The following is an 11,786-nucleotide window of genomic DNA, read 5'->3' as shown; positions in this document are numbered from 1 at the left end:
TAATCTTGGACTAATAGAGTTAGGTTAGGTACATTCAACCGCAGGTTGAGATCGCTATTGTCACTGTCATGTCGAATCTTCTACCTATATCGAACTGTTGTAGATATATAGAAAAAGACTGTATAGTCTGAGACTAAGAGAAAGTGGACTTTGTAGGCACCAGATTTAAAATATATAAGTCATTTTAATTTTAGCAGTACAAAAGCACAAAAACACTGAACAATTGCTCAAATGAAAGAAAAAGAATACAAAAAATGCAGTAAGATACACAAAGAACTCAATTCCTATCCCTTTCTGAAGACACCGCTGATAGCCACAGGGCTGGATGTAAGAATTACACAATGAGCGCTGGGTGGCGTTGTAACTTCGAGAGGTGATACAGGATGAGTTTTGATAAAATTTGGATTCAGCTCGACATGTTTCGCGACGTTGTCGCTTCTTCGGGAGCTTCTGGGTATTTAAAAGACAATACAATGTTGCCATTAGAGATATGCATATACATAAATACAATACAATATTGTTTTATATTAGGCATATTGTACATAAGTACATAGAGGCCTCTGAGCATATTGAAGAAAAGCATTTTGACTGTGACTATAATACTCACCGAAAAAACGGTGTTTTAGTAACTTTGGAGAATGCTCAGCAGCGTCCTGATACGATCAGACCATTTGCCTTGGGAGATGGAATAAAATACCATGGGTCACACCCACACATCGACCATGCTCAGTCGGGCAAAATTGAACCAGTTGGGGTATCTAAGAATGGATGGTAAACAGAGGTAATGGGTCCAAAACTGAATGGGACCATCAAGGATAAAAACAGAATTTAGAAAAAAGGAAAAAGGCCGGTATATAAAGAGAATATGAATAAAACAGTATATAAATATATTTTGTATTTTTTATATATTTTTTATAACTAATATGGCATACCTTTGAAAGAGGTATAGACGCCTGGGTGGAGACGGGAATACCTAGTTTGTCAGGTACCCCTTCCCACCAATCACGCCCTCTAACTGCACTGGGCACACGTTCAGTGCAATTGGAGATCCCTTTAGGAGAGACCCTCCTGGGAGTATCACCTATGAGGAACTGAGTGTGATCAATCTCACACCATACCCCCTATCGGATGATGAGTTAGCCGTTCTAAAAGGTTTGAGCTTTTGCCCAAGTAACAACATGGACAAATATGAGGTGATCAAGGACCTTTATTTGTTCGCTAGGAAACTCACCTATAAACACATCTTTGATCCAGACAAACAGCGAATCAAGGCAGAGAGAGAACTTTCAGAACAAATAAAAAAATATACCATAAAAGAATTTCGAGCCTTAAAAGATCTTATGTTGTTACTTGAGGAAAATGAAGGCACCATCATCCCTACATCCAATGAAACCAATACTAACTTTTTACCACGCAAAAAAGACATCAGTGCTTTTAAGCGCAAATCAAACCAATTCCCAGATTTACACACCAATGAACAAGTTTCTGCTTTTTTAATTGCTATGGTCCATGAGGTCAAAAATATGTCTACTTTATCTACACCTTCCAATCTCAGTATCGACCAACAAAAAGCACTCAAATCCCTACAGGTTAGGCAGGACACAGTCATTAAGGCTTCGGACAAGGGGGGCAATATAGTTCTACTCACTTGCGACCAATACGAAGAAATGTGTTTTAACATTCTAAAAAATAAAGACTGGTATAAACCCATTTCAAGAGATATTATTGCCCAATTTCATTTGGAATTCAAATTATTACTTTATTCTGCCTTTTCCGAAGCCCTAATTGACCAACAAACCTATGAGTACTTAAATACTGCCTTCCCTAGGGAGGCGATATTTTATGCTATCCCCAAAATTCACAAAAACAAATCCAAACCACCGGGTAGACCCATCATCTCGGGGATAGGGTCAATTACTGAAAATGCCAGCAGACTGGTGGACTTCTTTTTGATGCCCTATGTAACTAGCCTCCCATCTTATGTCAAGGACACATCAGATCTATTGCGACACCTTGATGGCGTAACAATACCATCGAACGCTACATTTGTTAGCATAGACGTCGAAGCATTGTATTCGAGTATACCGCACGATTTGGGCCTTGAAGTCATCAGATCCTTCCTCATGAAGGAGGATCATCGTACTTGGAAATTTCAAGCTTTTATCTTGAAACTGTTGTCATTTATCCTCCACCATAATAGTTTCACTTTCCTAGACTCCCACTACCTCCAGGTACAGGGCATAGCCATGGGCACTTGTTGCGCACCGGCTTACGCAAACCTGTACCTGGGGGGGTGGGAGAGGGAAATAGCCTCTAATGAGGCTTACGATGACTTCATGGCCCAAGTACTGTGTTGGTATAGATATATCGACGACATTTTTCTCATATGGACAGGTACTATACAAAGTTTACATGAATTTATAAACTGTTTGAACAAAAACACATTCAATTTAAAATTCACCTTTGAACACAATAGAGATACTCTATCATTTTTAGACCTATCAATATACCGAGATTCCTCTAACAACATTGCAACTAGGTTGTATCGAAAGCAAACAGCAGGAAACACGGTGCTACACGCCCAAAGTAGCCACCCGACACATCTCATCCACAGTATCCCGTATGCTCAGTACATCCGCCTAAGGAGGAATTGTACACATGATACGGATTTTAGATCTCAGGCTAATGAGCTGCGCTCTCGGCTTTTAATGCGAGGTTACAGCAAATCTCTTTTGAGGAAAGCTTTCAACAAAGCTCTCAATCGAGATAGACCCTCTCTCATACACCCCCATAAACAAGAAAACAAAGACCAACAAATCACTAGATTTATAACAAAGTACACGTCCCAACATTATCAACTACGCAGCTGCCTAGAAAAACACTGGCACCTCTTGAGCGAAGATGTGACCATCGGCAAATATGTCAAACGCAGGCCCGAAATAGTTTTTAGAAAGAACACCTCAATTGGAAATAAATTAACATCAAGCCACTACCAAGTAAAAACCAATCCATTGACCCACAATCAGAGTCTAGGTATCTCTAAATGTGGCCATTGCTCCTATTGCCCCTGGGTGCAAGCTGGCACCAAATTTAGCCTGCCCAATGGGGAAACTTTTAGACCTCGCTTTCAGGCCAGCTGTGACACCGAGGGGGTCATTTATTTAATGACCTGTAAATGCGGGGCCTATTATGTTGGTAAAACACTACGCAAATTGAGGAAAAGAATTTACGATCACATTTACTATTCGCAAAATGCCAAGATGCTCACACCCATAAGTCGCCATCTTGGGTTGTTTCATCAATTTGATACTTCTTCTGTTCAATTTCTTGTTTTGGAGGTTGTCCCACGTGACCCTCGAGGGGGGAACTGGGACAAAACTATTCTTCAGAGAGAGACTCTGTGGATAGAGCGTCTGGGTGCCACCAAATTACCTGGGATCAATGAGGTGCTGTCATACAGGCCCTTCCTTTGAGGGACCTGTATGGCAGCTCCCATACCCAATGATTCACCTATCAAATCAATATTAGCTGATGTTTGATGTTTTGAGCCCCCATTTTTGGTTTGATTATCATTAACCGAAAAAAACGTGGATTTCTTTCTTGTTTTTGTTTTTGTTTTTGTTTTAGTTTTTGTTTTATCAAAAATTCTATTATAGATAAATTTGATAAAATAATTATCTCAAGTTCTTATGACCTGATCAAGCCACAGTACCCAGCTAGTCTGTTCTAGTGGCTAGATTGGCCCTATTTTTGGCCATTCTCATTCCCCTTTCCCAGTTTCCAGGTTTTAAAGTATTGTCTGTGACAAATATTGTGCAGTTTCTTCATTTATATTTCTAATAGGTAGAAACAGCATCAAGATTACCATTTATTAATGTCCCATATACGCCCATCATATGATGGATTTAACATTGTTATGCATGTATTTTGCATGTTTCTTATATAAATGTTTCACCATTTTTTTCTTACAGTTTGCTCACCCAGCGTTTTTTTATGTTCAGACCAATGCATGTCCTACCAACAGTCACCACAGTACCATGCACCGCTGAGCGAATGAACCAGTGGCCAGGTAAGCCATCACACTGTCTGGTCAGATGTTATTCATCTAGACCTTAGACCATGTGATGGCACTTCTAATATGGTGCCATTATTTCCCCATTATTCTTTCCATCTGGGACACACCATATTTTTTACACCCGTTTTTTCATCTACAATTAGCCCAATCGCGGCTCCTTGTGCGCATGCGCACGCGCATGCGCAGTGTATCTCTCTCTGGCCAGCCGGATGACTGTCAATTACATGACGTCATCCGTGCGGGGTATTTAAACTCAACAAGAGCCTGTGTCTGCAGGTGCTCTTGTTGCTTGCTAGCTAGGACGGACGTCCAGCGGGATCGTATGCCATCTCATTGCCCACGATTTTCCTACCTGCTAGCACATTTTCGGGTATGTACATTCCTCCTCTCACCACTTTTGTTAGCGTTTGTATTGACCATGCCTTCATTAAGAGCGTTTCTCTCTGTATTTTCAACAGCTGATTGCTGTTCCTCCCCGGGGGTTTCCTTTCTCCCTGCATCAGCTTAATGCTCACCGCTGCCATCTTGTGGCAGTTTTTGAATTGACCTGTTATCCAGTCTTCCATAATTAAGGTAATAGACTGCTAATGCTCCAATATTTTGTACAATGCTAGGTTTCGTTTAAAAACATTAACAACACCTCTCACAAATTAAGTGTTTATCAATATTAAGCCTATCATTGGGCAATTAACAAGACTACTTATATTTGTTTTTTATACTCATATATATTCCTTTTCATTTTTTACTTTTTGGATTTTTTACAGCCGAGAGGGGAATCATATGGACTTTTTTCCTTCTGCTGTCCCAACAATAATTTTTTCTTTAAGGGTGTTCCCTTTCTCTAATTCCTGGAATTGTCTTCTCAATACCCAGGCGTCTATACCTCTTTCAAAGGTATGCCATATTAGTTATAAAAAATATATAAAAAATACAAAATATATTTATATACTGTTTTATTCATATTCTCTTTATATACCGGCCTTTTTCCTTTTTTCTAAATTCTGTTTTTATCCTTGATGGTCCCATTCAGTTTTGGACCCATTACCTCTGTTTACCATCCATTCTTAGATACCCCAACTGGTTCAATTTTGCCCGACTGAGCATGGTCGATGTGTGGGTGTGACCCATGGTATTTTATTCCATCTCCCAAGGCAAATGGTCTGATCGTATCAGGACGCTGCTGAGCATTCTCCAAAGTTACTAAAACACCGTTTTTTCGGTGAGTATTATAGTCACAGTCAAAATGCTTTTCTTCAATATGCTCAGAGGCCTCTATGTACTTATGTACAATATGCCTAATATAAAACAATATTGTATTGTATTTATGTATATGCATATCTCTAATGGCAACATTGTATTGTCTTTTAAATACCCAGAAGCTCCCGAAGAAGCGACAACGTCGCGAAACATGTCGAGCTGAATCCCAATTTTATCAAAACTCATCCTGTATCACCTCTCGAAGTTACAACGCCACCCAGCGCTCATTGTGTAATTCTTACATCCAGCCCTGTGGCTATCAGCGGTGTCTTCAGAAAGGGATAGGAATTGAGTTCTTTGTGTATCTTACTGCATTTTTTGTATTCTTTTTCTTTCATTTGAGCAATTGTTCAGTGTTTTTGTGCTTTTGTACTGCTAAAATTAAAATGACTTATATATTTTAAATCTGGTGCCTACAAAGTCCACTTTCTCTTAGTCTCAGACTATACAGTCTTTTTCTATATATCTACATTATTTAGGATGTGGCACCTTATACTAAGGGGTGTTTGATTACCACCCCAGGGCAATCGTAACTCTAAATATAACTATATATCGAACTGTTGTCACAACGAAATGGAAATAAAGCATTTTTTATGTTGGATCTTTCGGATTTTGGATTCTGCACGTTCATTATCGTTTGTTAAAACAAATGCGAAAATCCCAGAAATTCGGACGAAAACTAATGCACGTGTCTAATGTAGGCACATACATACTTACAGTGAGTGAGTGAGTAAGTAACTTGTATAGCACTACAAATGCAAACTAAATCACCTCAAGTCGCTTTTTCCATTCAGTGTCGTCCTGATCCTTCAGAAGAGGTGGGTCTTAAAGTGGAGGTTCACCCAAAAACCTTTTTTTTAACATTAGATTGAAGCTCGTTTTGTCAAGGGGAATCGGGTGTTTTTTTTTACAATCGAAGCAGTACTTACCGTTTTAGAGATACATCTTCTCCGCCGCTTCCGGGTATGGGCTGCGGGACTGGGTGTTCCTATTTGATTGACAGTCTTCAGACAGGCTTCCGACGGTCGCATACCTCGCGTCACGATTTTCAAAAAGTAGCCGAACGTTGGTGCGCAGGTGCCATATAGAGCCGCACCGACGTTCGGCTTCTTTCGGCTACTCGTGACGCGATGTATGCGACCGTCGGAAGCCTGTCGGAAGCCTGCCAATCAAATAGGAACGCCCAGTCCCGCAGACCATACCCGGAAGCGACGGAGAAGATGCATCTCTAAAACGGTAAGTACTGCTTTGATTTAAAAAAAAAAACACTGATTCCCCTTGACAAAGCGAGCCTCTATCTAATGTTAAAAAAAAAAATTTCGGGTGAACTCCCGCTTTAAGTTTTTTCCTGAAGGCCCGGTGGTTTTCCTCCATGCGGATGTTTGTGGTTAGTGCGTTCCATAGCCGTGGTCCTTGGACTGCAAATCTTTGTTCTCCCTTCGATTTGTAGCGGGACTTGGGGATGTGGAGGATTGGCCTAGCTTGGACAGTGGTACAAGCTGGGCCAATGTATCTATTTAAGAGTCCCTAAATAATAATAAAAAATATCTCCATAACCTCTGCATGCTTTTATTCTGAGGTTCCATAGGAAGAAAACTTGCGAGAGTATTCCCTGTTTTCTTATAAATCTCACAAATCACATCCCTTTTTAAAAGGTGCATTGCATTTAACCTAATTCTATTTAGTATTTCATAGGCCACATTACACTTTGCTGTCCTTGTTAATCCTCTAGTAGGTTCTAAATTCCTAATTAACCCTTTGACTTGCCACAAAGTTGAGCTTCAAACTTCAAAACATACCTTCAAACCAGTCACCAGTGGCCCCACATCCCTGGACAGGACTAGAGCAGCGCTAAGTTCCATTCATCACCTTGTATAAATATGCGCGTATAAACAGAAATAGCACTCGTCCTGTCTGCAGAGGGAAGGCATAATGAGTTTCAAATAAACAATGCATATTCCCAAGTGCGGGTAATAGATCTTCAATATATAAATGATGAAGCCACACGTGGGAGATAAACATCTAACCTTTCACTTGTGTCTGTGAGTTGTATATCCCTTTGTGACCTATTATGTATTCTTATAAGTTTCACTTGTGTTTATTTGCTCCTTGTACGACGAACAGAGAGATACACAGAGTTCTAATCTTGTAACAATGTCATTATTTTGACAAATATTAATGCTCAGAGAGTATCAAATGACTAATGAAGGGGGATCTAGCGGACAGGGAACGGGAAAGTGAATGTTTTATTTTAGGCAGGTTGTGGTTGTCTTTATATGGTGGACTATTCTAAGTAAAGCTGTCCGCTTCCTAATCTCTACAACTACTAATATGAATTTTCTGCAGGATCTGATTTATTGGTACTGCTCTCGAAAACTCTCTAGTTTTCTTTTATACATACAGTCATTGCGAAAAATATTGGCACCCCTGGATTTCTGCTACACGCAGTCAGAATTTCCAACAACAAATGTTCAATGTGAGCTTGTTGTTGGAAAATCCGACCGTGTGTAGGCTCCATCGGACATTTGCTGTCGGAATTTCCGACAACAAATGTTTGAGAGCTGGTTCTCAAATTTTTCGACAACAAAACTTGTTGTCGGAAATTTCGAGTGTGTGTACACAATTTAGATGCACAAAAATTCCACGCATACTCAAGCAGGAGAGCCGCACTGGCTATTGAACTTCATTTTTCTCGGCTCGTCATACTTGTTGTACGTCACCGCGTTCTTGACGTTCGGAATTTCCGACAACATTTGTGTGACCGTGTGTATGCAAGACAAGTTTGAGCCAACATCTATCGGAAAAAAAATCCACGGTTTTGTTGTCGGAATGTCTGATCCACGGTTTTGTTGTCAGAATGTCTGATCGCCTGTACACGGCATCAGATTATGCACTACTTCGGCCAGAAAATTGTTGCAATTACAAATGTTTAGGCATTCTCGTGTTTATTTCTTTTGTTTGTATTGGTATGACACAAAAAAGTGGAGAAACAAAGGGCCAGATTCATGTAGATTTGCGGCGGCGTATCGTATCCCGTTTACGTTACGCCGCCGCAAGTTTCCAGCGTAGGTGCTTGATTCACAAAGCACTTGCGTGTAAACTTTCGCTGGCGTAGCGTAAAGCCGTCCGGCGCAAGCCCGCCTAATTCAAATAGGCGTGTACCATTTAAATTAGGCGCGTTCCCGCGCCGAACGTTCTGCGCATGCTCCGTTTGGAAATTTCCCGCCATGCTTTGCGCAAAATTACGGCGCCCTGACGTGTTTTTTGAACGGCAACATGCGTAATGTACTTTCGTATTCCCGGACGAAAGTTGATGGATTGAAATTCGACGCGGGAACGACGCCCATACTTTAACATGGCTGGTCTAAATCTAAGCCATGAAATAGCAGGCTTAAGATTGCGACGGGGAAAAACACAGACTAGCGACGACGTAAGAGACGTAAGAGAATGCGACGAACGCGCGTACCTTCGTGGATCGCCGTAAACAGCTAATTTGCATACCCGACGCTGGAAAACGACTCGAACTCCACCCAGCGGCCGCCGGAGAATTACACCTACAAACCAAAGGCGTACGAAGCCGTACGCCTGTCGGATCTATGCCAAAAGCCGTCGTATCTTGGTTTGAGGATTCCAAATCAAGATACGACGTGGCAAATTTGATAATACGCCGGCGTATCAGTAGATACGCCGGCGTATTTCTGCTGTGAATCTGGCCCAAAAAGCCAAATCAGACACATCCCACGCAAAACTCCTAAAATGGACTGGACAAAATTATTGGCACCCTCAATTTAATATTTGGTAGCACACCCCTTGGAAGAAAATAACTGAAATCAATAATTTCCGCAAACCATCAATGAGTTTCTTACACTTCTCTACTGGAATTTTGGACTACTCTTCTTCCACCAACTGCTCCAGGTCTCTCAGATTGGAACGGTTCCTTTTTCCAACTGCTGTTTTGAAATATCTCTCTATGGGATTTAGATCAAGAGTCATTGCTGGCCAGTTCAGTACTCTTCAGCGCATTGTCATAAAAAAATTCTTGGCACTTTTTGACGTGTGCTTTGGGTCATTGTCCTGCTCTAAGACCCATAACCTTTGACAGAATTCTTTGGTAGCCTTCAGATTTCATAATGCAATGCACACAGTCAAGGCATCCAGTGCCTAAAGCAGCAAAGCAACCACAAAACATCAGTAAACCTCCGCCATGTTTCACTATAGGGACTGTGGCCCAGATTCACAAAAGAGATACGACGGCGTATCTCTGTTTTAGGGTCTTCCTAACTATGCGACTGATTCATAGAATCAGTTACGCATAGATATCCCTAAGATCCGACATGTGTAATAGTTTTACACTGTCGGATCTTAGGATGCAGTACCGCGGCCGCCGCTGGGGGAAGTTTGCGTCGTCAACCAGCGTCGGGTATGCAAATTAGGAGTTACGGCCGATCCACGATGGTTTTTCGCGTTCGCTACGTCGTCCGTAGTCAAGTTTCCCGTCGCAAAGTTAGTCGTTTTTTTTGGTGCCCTAACTTTAGTCAGCAAGTGTATTGCTGTCTAAAGTATGGCCGTCGTTCCCGCGTCGAAATTCAAAATTTAATGTCGTTTGCGTAAGCCGTCCGTGAATACGGAAGTACGCTATGCGCGTCGCCGTTCAAAAAAATGACGTCACGGCGCGCAAAGCACGGCGGGAGTTAGGAAACGGAGCATGCGCAGTAGGTCCGGCGCGGGAGCGCACCTAATTTAAATGGCACACGCCCATTTGAATTGGCCCGCCTTGCGCCGGAGGCCGCGGGCGTAGTTTTCATCGCAAGTGCTTGGTGAATCAGGCACTTGCGATGAAAAATTGCGGCGGTGTAACGTATCTAGGATACGTTACGCCGCCGCGATTCTACGTGAATCTGGCCCTGTATTCTTTTCTATAAAGGCCTCATTTCTTTTTCTGGAAACAGTAGAATAGTAGAATGATGGGCTTTACCAAAAAGCTGCAATTTTGTTTTGTCTGTCCACAGCACATTCTCCCAAAAGGATTTTGGCTTCCTTAGGTAAGTTCTGGCAAACTCTTTGATCATTTTTCCTCTTTCGTCAATATCCACTGAGATTAGCCACAGTGCCATGGGCTGTAAACCTCTTGACAATGTTGTGCACAGTGGACACAGGACCATTCAGATCTCTGGAGATAGACTGGTAACCTTGAGATTGTCAATGCCCCCCCCCCCCCCCCCAAAAAAAATCTCAAATCCTCAGACAATTCTTTGCTGCTCTCTCTCGTCTCCATGCTCCATGTGGCACACTGAGACACACAACAGAAAGGATGAGTTAATTTTTCACAATTTTAACTGGTTGTCGGAGTGATTTCTATATTGTCAGCACCTGTTAATTGATACAGGTGGGTTTAACCACTTCCCAACCGCCATATAGCAAAATGACATGGTTCTGTTATCCTGACCGGACATCATATGATGTGATCGGGATAACAAGCAGTGCAGTCTGACACACCGCAACGCTGATCTAGGTAAAGAGTCTCTGACGTCCAATCACAGCTGATCCTGATGTAAACAGGAAGAGCTGTGTATTGGCTTTTCCTCACATGCATCTGACAGACGCGAGTAGTGGAGTGCCAATCGGCTGCTCTCCTGACAGGGGGGGTCTGTTCTGATTGATTATTAGCACAGCCCCCTCGAGGATGCCCACCCAGGACCACCAGGGATGCCAATGTGTGCCTTCAAATGCCAATGTGTGCCCATATGATGCCAATCAGTGCCCATCAGCAATACCTGCCAGTGCGTCCATAGCAGCGATGCCCATCAGTGCCATCTATCAGTGTCCACCAGTGCCACTCATCAGTGTCCATCAGTACCACCTATTAGGTCCAATCCATGCCTATCAGTGCCACTTATTAGTGCCCATCAGTGCCACCCATAAGTACCCATCAGTGCAGCCTCAGTGCCCATCAGTGCCACCTTTGAGTGCCCATGTGTGCCGTCTATGAGTGCCCTTTGATGCTGCATATCAGTGCCACCTATCAGTGCCCATCAGTGTTGCATATCAGTGCCCATCATCAGTGCCACCTCATTGGTGCCACCTCATTAGTGCCCATCAGTACTGCCTTATTAGTAACCATCAGTGTAGCCTCATCAGTGCCCATCAGTGACAGAAAAAATTTACTAATTTAAAACATTTTATAACAAAAACAAAGAAACACTTGATTTTTTTCAAAACTTTCGGACTTTTTTTTATTTGTTTAGCAAAAAATAAAAACCCCAGTGATCAAATACCACCAAAAAAAGCTCTATTTGTGGGAACAAAATGATAAAAAAATAGTTTTGGTACACTGTAGTATGACCGCGCAATTGTCATTTAAACAGTGAGAGCGCTGGTAGCTGAACATTGGCTTGGGCAGGAAGGGGGGAAAGTGTGTGGTATTGAAGTGGTGAATTCGGGATTTTCCTAGCTA

General features: G+C 42.0%; 1 long non-coding RNA gene across 1 annotated transcript; it reads left to right on the top strand.

The window, feature by feature from the left end:
• Nucleotides 1–4,963: 4,963 nt before the first annotated feature.
• LOC120930277 lies at nt 4,964–5,737 on the top strand. The gene is made up of 2 exons (XR_005747681.1): nt 4,964–5,294; nt 5,452–5,737. It is a non-coding gene; the product is annotated as an uncharacterized LOC120930277 (long non-coding RNA).
• The last annotated feature ends 6,049 nt before the right edge of the window (nt 5,738–11,786 follow it).

This window comes from Rana temporaria, chromosome 3 (assembly GCF_905171775.1).
Source record: "Rana temporaria chromosome 3, aRanTem1.1, whole genome shotgun sequence".
NCBI classification, from domain to species: Eukaryota; Metazoa; Chordata; class Amphibia; order Anura; family Ranidae; genus Rana; species Rana temporaria.
The sequence above is the reverse complement of the archived record's forward strand: the minus strand, read 5'-3'. Positions and strand labels throughout refer to the sequence as shown.